Source organism: the organism of the source record quoted next, unplaced genomic scaffold (genome assembly GCF_019419815.1).
Source record: "Pyrus x bretschneideri cultivar Hongxiangsu unplaced genomic scaffold, Pyrus_bretschneideri_v1 Contig124, whole genome shotgun sequence".
Taxonomy (NCBI): domain Eukaryota; kingdom Viridiplantae; phylum Streptophyta; class Magnoliopsida; order Rosales; family Rosaceae; genus Pyrus; species Pyrus x bretschneideri.
In genome coordinates this window covers 444,219-451,504 of record NW_025999418.1, presented here as the reverse complement: position 1 = coordinate 451,504, position 7,286 = coordinate 444,219, and positions in this window count along the sequence as shown.

Below are 7,286 nucleotides of genomic sequence, written 5' to 3'. Positions count from 1 at the left end.
ATCCTTCCCTTGTCCCTTTTCATGCCTAAAGCACAAACAATGAAAATTAGAAACGTGTTGGTGTAAAAGGTTGGTTCGATACAAACAAAAGAAATTGCCTTAACTATCCTTACACCTCACTCATACACATACTTCTTTAACATTCAATTGCTTCCAAACGAAATCGTAGCATAAAGTTTACGAAATTTGGAAAACTAGCCAAAATTTGGAATATGAATAGAATTTTAGCCAACTATTATAAGATTGGTTAAAGTGCTAATTTAGTCCCTGAACTATCACTTCAGTGAAAATTAGGCCTCTGAATTATTTTTTGGGTAAAATAAGTCCCTAAATTCATTAAAAATTGCTAATTTCATCCCTACAATTATATTCAAAGCTACTTTATCCAGTTTTTTTATCAACTTAAATCACTTGACCCACTTTACAGTGTAATACCGTTCTTTTCTCATCCATAAACCCTTAACATTTCATATAGATTGCAAATCTAACGTTTAATTTACCCTCCAAAGTTAACTTCATACACTTTCTTTGTGTAAAATTACCAATTTACCCTATAATGTATATCACATGCAAGTAACGTGACTTAAATTGACGGAAAATTGAATATAGTAGCTTTGAATATAATATTAGGGATGTAATTTGCAGATTTTTATAATTCAATGACTGATTTTCTGAAGAAAAAAAAAATAGTTTAAGGACCTAATTTTCACTCAGGTGATAAATCATGGACTAAATTAACAGTTCACCCTATAATATTTTATAATTCTAACTAAAATTTGACATGAAAATACTACAATGCCCTTTCTTAACTAAAATGATTACAAAACTATATCTTCTTCAATGTATGGTCTTTAGAAGTGACCAAGTTTACCAGCTCTTGAAGTTTAGTGGGTTGTGTTATGTTCGTTTGGGTCCTTTAGGTACCGTTTGGTACACAAATGGGACGGGACGGAGGTTCCGTGTTATGTTTGGTACGCGCAGGACGGAACGGGACGGCTGTTCCATTTTGTGTTTGGTAAGCGCATGACAAAACAGAACCAAAAGATTAAATGACTAACTTACCCATGTTCTGTTTGTTGCTTGGTACAATGTTTATGCGTGGGACGGGACGGGACGGGATAATTTTTTTTTTTAACTTGTTCATATTTGAACACATATATGCTTATCTATGATATATTTTTTACACTAGCACGTGACTGAAGATGTGTTATGCCATGAACTCCATCTTGCTGACCTTAGGATCATGGATACTTGCTTGAAGGTTACTAAGAATGTTGAACCATTTGATCTTGATGTGAATAAACAATTCAAGGGGACTTGGATCCAAATCATATGCTTTTAATCCACATCATTTGAAATCAAATGCAAGCACAAATAACAAAACCCCAATATGGTATTAGAAAGAAACAGCAATGGAAGCATCTCTTTCACTTGATTACTTAAGTTCACAAACTCTAAAATTGATGGGTTCAAGAAACAAATCCCGCAGTTATCAGATGAAAATCTAAAACAAAAATCCTTCCAAAATGAAACCCAACACCAGGTGCACATCAAGCTCTCTATTTCTTCTCTTCCTTCTCTGCCTCTGCTACCTTCTTGAGCTTGGCACCAATATGGTGTGTGTTCATCCTCTCCACACAAAGTTTGTCATATGCCTTGGATGATTTCAACTCATCGGTATGTTGGAAGTATGCCCACAAAACCACTCATTTGATGTAATGGCTTTTGGAATACTTATTGTGTTAAACTATTATATGTTTAATAAAGGGAAAAACTTATTGTTATTCACTATTTATTGTATTATGTGTTTAAGCAATAAGGGAATCCAAGGAATGTATTTAATCTAAGAGAGAAGTGATCTAAGTAAGTTAGATTAACGAGATCTTTCTCTTATGTTCATTCCTAAAACGTTCCTAGCCATAGGATTGCCAATTGGGCATTGACAATCCGCTAAGGTTAGTATAAGTTAAGTTGACTCAAGCGTGAGTATGACTAGTCTTAAGTCATTTAGTGTTGGACACTGAGACAAACACATAAGTGCTCAAAATGGTAATCGAGTACACTAAACTACGATCAAAAGAGAGTTTGAACATACATGTCATGTAAGAACTCGTAAGTTGCAATATGCAAAGTAGTCATTTGACCTGAGGCATCATAGATGTCTAATGGTTAGGTCCTTGATCTTTGATCATGTTAAAAGGCATTCCATCAAGAGTGTCTACAACATTGTTGAGGTCAAGCTATCTAGTCATGTAGGCATATGAATGCACAACAAGGGATCTCTAACCTTCCATGGTGGAGGGAGAATACTCAGATATGATTCGGGAGTCTTTGGCCAAACCATACGAATATGACTTAGGAAGTTTGTTCCAAATCATATTCAATTGAATCATATAAAGAATTATCACAGTGGATAGTAGACATGAAACAAACTATCACTCAAACAATGTGATTAAGAGTATTGTATTAGAGAATGACCGTATTGCATTGTAATTGTAACTGGATAGGTTCTCCAACCACTTCTACTTAGCTTGGGTAGCCATGACATACTGCTAGGTATCACTCATGGTTTGTGGAAGCTCGGAAGATTAGCAAACATTAATCTTCATCAAATGGAGAATTGAAATGTAGTTTCAATTCACAATCGATTGTTTAGAGTAACAATCGCCCACTGCCTCGCCAATTGGAACCTAATGGATCATACATTGAATAAGGATGAAAGTGGAGAAATCTAAATGAGATGGATAAGCAATTAAATGGTTTTATTGAGAATGGTCAAGATTAATTAATTATAAAAAAGGTTCGTATTGGGCTTTCAAGTTAGTTTCGGGTCTCAGGGCCCAAAAGGATTTTGGTCCACAAGGCCCATTATGTTTAAGTTGTATGACAACTAAAACAAAACGGGCAAATAGCCCAATAACTAAAGGATGGCTAGCCATAGGCTGAGTGGTCGTGAACTTGGCAAAGTCGCAAATTTGCCACTCAAATGTGAGGTGCTATAAAAGGAACCTTATAGCTTTACCATATCAAGGGTTTTCTTTGAGGCAAAAGAGCAAAACTCTTTCTCTCTTTGTCTTCCAAAGAGGCCGGCCACACTTAGAGAAAAATAGCTAGCAATCTTCCTTCCTCTCAATCATCCATTTCATCTTCACACCTCATCATTGGTGTGGAGACTTGGAGACACCAAACTTTTGGTGTTCTTGGAGTTCCTCTCCTCAAATCCTCAAGGAGCAAAAGAGAAGCAAAGAAGCAACCATCCAATGAGCAAAGGAGGTGACTTGAAGGCCCTCCACTTAGGTGAATCCCTTCTGTAAACAAGGGTGAGCTTCAAGGGTAATGAAACTCAAACTCTCTCTTCTCTTTAATTTGTTAAAGAGTCTTTTGGTTCACCCACTAGGCTTTGAAAGTCATGGGTTTTAGAATTGTTTTTAAATGCATGCCTACTTTAAAGTGTTATTAGTTTGCTTATGTGTTCAAATGTTCTCACATGTTCTTAGGTAGGACAAATTTTTTTCCTTCAAGGTAACCTTCACAAGCTCAACTATGGGCTTCTCACGTGCAATTGGAAGGTAGGGGCCTTGGAGCTGGGTGACATTGGCAATTTCCTATGCAGGAGAATCACCAGCCCATAGCTTGAAGACCCTCGAGAGAATGATTCTTCCTACGATGATCAATAGAAATTCCAATGGTTGGTGCAAGTTTCTTTGGAATCACAGCAGACTGGTAAGCAAACAAGGTAAACAACTTGTTAAAATCATCACATAAAAGCTCATGTGTTAAACCAGATGCAAAATAAAACACAAAAACTGATTTAAGAATTTCAAATTTAGGATCATGTTTATATTTTTATGAAGTCCGGCGATCTGCAAATGTTTCGAAGCTGAAAGACAATATGTATTTTATTTATTCTTATAACACTCTATCCTATAATCAACTTCAATAAACTCATACAATAAAAGCTGGATCAATTCCAACACAAACAGACCACTTATCAAATCAATTCCCAAGCAAAAGTAAAACCAGTGAAACCAAGAAAACTAACTTATTTTCTCTATTCCCATTTGAATGTAACTACTTACACATTAAAGTTCATCAAACCAAAATTTAATAAAAATCCTTAAAATCAAGTCCCCAAATCTCCCAAACCAAATAAAGCATAAACATTATTTGAAAAAGGGCTAGCATTTGTTACACTAGTTTACAGAATAAAGGCATGCATGACTATACCCGCTCAACCATCATGCCATGGAGTGAGTAACTAGCTCACCTAACAACCAAGTCTCCCCTGCACAAATTCTTAATAAAAGGGAAGCCCTGCAAAGGGTTGACTGGTTGAGATTAATCTTAAGACTGGCACTAGATTGCTAGAGGGTGTAGAGATGGGAGAATAGTTAATATAGAGATGAAAAAGAGCAAGCTTTCAAACTAGTTTGGATAGAGGTGGCTTAACTTAAGATGAGAAAGCAGAATCAAAGCTAAACTCAAACCTTTTCATTACTACCTTAGGAAAGGTGGAAGTTAAACCAAAGAAACCAAACTATAAACATACATTACTCTGGTCATTTACTCTGTAGATTTACAACCAAAACATAAACATACCACTAATCAAATACAATTCCCAAGCACAAGTTAAACTAGAGAAACCAAGAAAACTAACTTATTTTCTCATAATCATCCTATTTTCCTAGAAAATTGAAAATTTCCTTGGAAAAATCAAGAAAACGAAAAAGTAAAACCTAATCAAAAAAGCAAAATTAAAGATCTATAGAGATCAAGATCAAACCTGGAGATGCAACGGCTACGGGAAAAGATCGAGATCAAACCTAGAGATGAAGCAGCTATGGGAGAATATCAAGATCGAACCTAGAGATGCAACTGCTACGGGAGAGGATGAAGAGGAAGGCTACATGAAAAGGCACGGGCATAGAATAGAAGATAGAATTTTAGGGTTTGTTGATGGTGTAACTATTGAAAAAGATAAGAGGCATTTTTGTCTTAAAATGTTATAATTTTGTGTTCCACAAATGTGGAACCAGTCGTTCCAGAGGGTGAGGTGGAACGAAAAATCAGCCAAAACTCATTCTATGGGACAGCGCGTTCCACGATTTTTGGCGCACTAAACGTGGGACGGAATGCCTCGTCCCACTACATTTCGTCCCGTCCCACGTACCAAACGGTACCTTAGGGTTTGGGAGACTGGATCTTTTTGTGTTTAATAATGTTTAGGGTTTTTTCTTTTTTATTTTATTTTATTTTTTATTTATGAAAACGGTAGTGTATTGCATTTCATAGCAAAAAGAAAGAACAAAATGAGGGCAAAAAGTCAGTCCAAGTACAGGGAAATAACATTTTCCAGCATTACATAGCTTTGGAATCCTCAATAATATGTCCTATAGACGACATATTAGTGACAATATCCCTTAACGCCGAAATGATCTGAAGAGAGTTGCTTCTGAAAGTAACATTATGAAAACCCCTTGTCAACGCTAACACCAAGCCACCCTAAGAGCTAAAACCTCCGCGCGAAAGGGAAAGGGAAATGGGACAAAATCGAAATTCCTCCCAGCCCCTGCGACAAAATTTCCATAGTAGTCCCGCACAACAATTCCAATACCTCCCATCATGAGATCCTTAATCTAGGCACCGTTTGAATTAGTACGAACAAACTCATGCCATAGAGAAGTAACACGTGAAACAAGCATGTTTGGGACTTCAAACAAGTTATTCCACAACCTTGAATTTCTTGCTCCCCAAATTGCCCAAAACAGCATCATAAAGAGATCGAATTTGGGAGTAGGAAGTTGCTCAACCAAGAATAGTGCCCAATCTTTCATGGGAGTCCTTGTATCACATCTGGGAAGACGACCAAGGGGGGATGATAGCTATATGCAGTGGGCAAAGTGGCATTCCCACAATAAGTGAGTGGTGGATTCCTCATTTGAGTTGTAAAGGCAGCAAAATAAATCATTTGTAACCCAGCGCTTAGCAAGATTACTCTTCGTTGGAATAAAATTCTTACATAGTTTCCACATCCCCATCTTGGTCTTTGGTGGCACTTTCGCTTGCCATTGATAGGAGCATATTTATACGACTTAGTTAGCTTGTTTTCTTGCATTTAATTAGCTAAACTATGTTAATTATAGTGTTTAAAGTTATTTTCGTGCAATTTCAGGTTTTAGTGTCAAAGTATGCAAAAAGAAGCAATTTGGAGCATTCTAGAGCATTTTTGGGCCAAGATTGGATAGTGCAAGCATGGAGGCATGAGGATGGACGAATTTGAAAGGCTTGAATTCAGTTAGGGAGTTGCAAGGGGGCCTAAAAACCTGATTTCTAGAAGGCTACATTAGAGCCACATGCACTTCCATCCTTTAAGCCATTCCACATGCAATTCCAACCTAATCCACATGCATTCATCATCATAACCTAGCTGTCATTCCACCTTTGTGCCATGCTTCCCCCTTTGTTCCAGCCACTCCACATGCACTCCCACCCTTTAATCACATGCATAAATCAACCACATGCATCTCCTATCACCATTCCAGATTTCCACCAAGTTCCTAGCTGTCATATTCCCTCCTTTTCACCTATAAATAAGCATCCATTGCAGCCACAATTCATTCATTCACCATTCACGCCAGAAATTCATCCCCTCTCTATAACACATCCATACTTCACCATTCTTCATATTTTCTGCCCAAAAATAAGCCTTGAAGTCCCCTACATCCATCCCTATCCTAAACACATCATTCTACACCATCCATAACCCCCAAAACCTATCCTTAGACCTTGTGCCGCAACAAAGAGGAGGAGAAGGGCCTAAACGTTCATACAATTCAAGTTTGAGTTGTTGGAATTTTTAGGTGTTTCTTTTCCTTGATTTCAATGTTTAATTTCAATTCTCTTTGTTTTGTGCGTATGAGGAACTAAACCCCCCCTTGGCTAGGGGGGGGATTCGAAATATATGTTTAGGCTTGCAATATGATTTGATTACTTCTAATTGCGTTTCATAAGTTGTGGATTCAATTTGTTTAACTATTTGATTGATAACTTATTTATGTATGTTTATTGAGAGTGCACACTTAATTTTCATCCATGAATATGACGCTAGAATATAAGTGAGTTTCACCTAATAGTTATGAACTTATATTCACAGGTAGTGGAGGTTGCTTATAAACAATCGCGTTAAACGAATTCTTGGCATAAGTTTCATGCAATCATAGTAACGAATGCCTCGTCAACACTTATAATTTTCATAGAGCGTAATGATTCTTGCTTGTATCTCTATT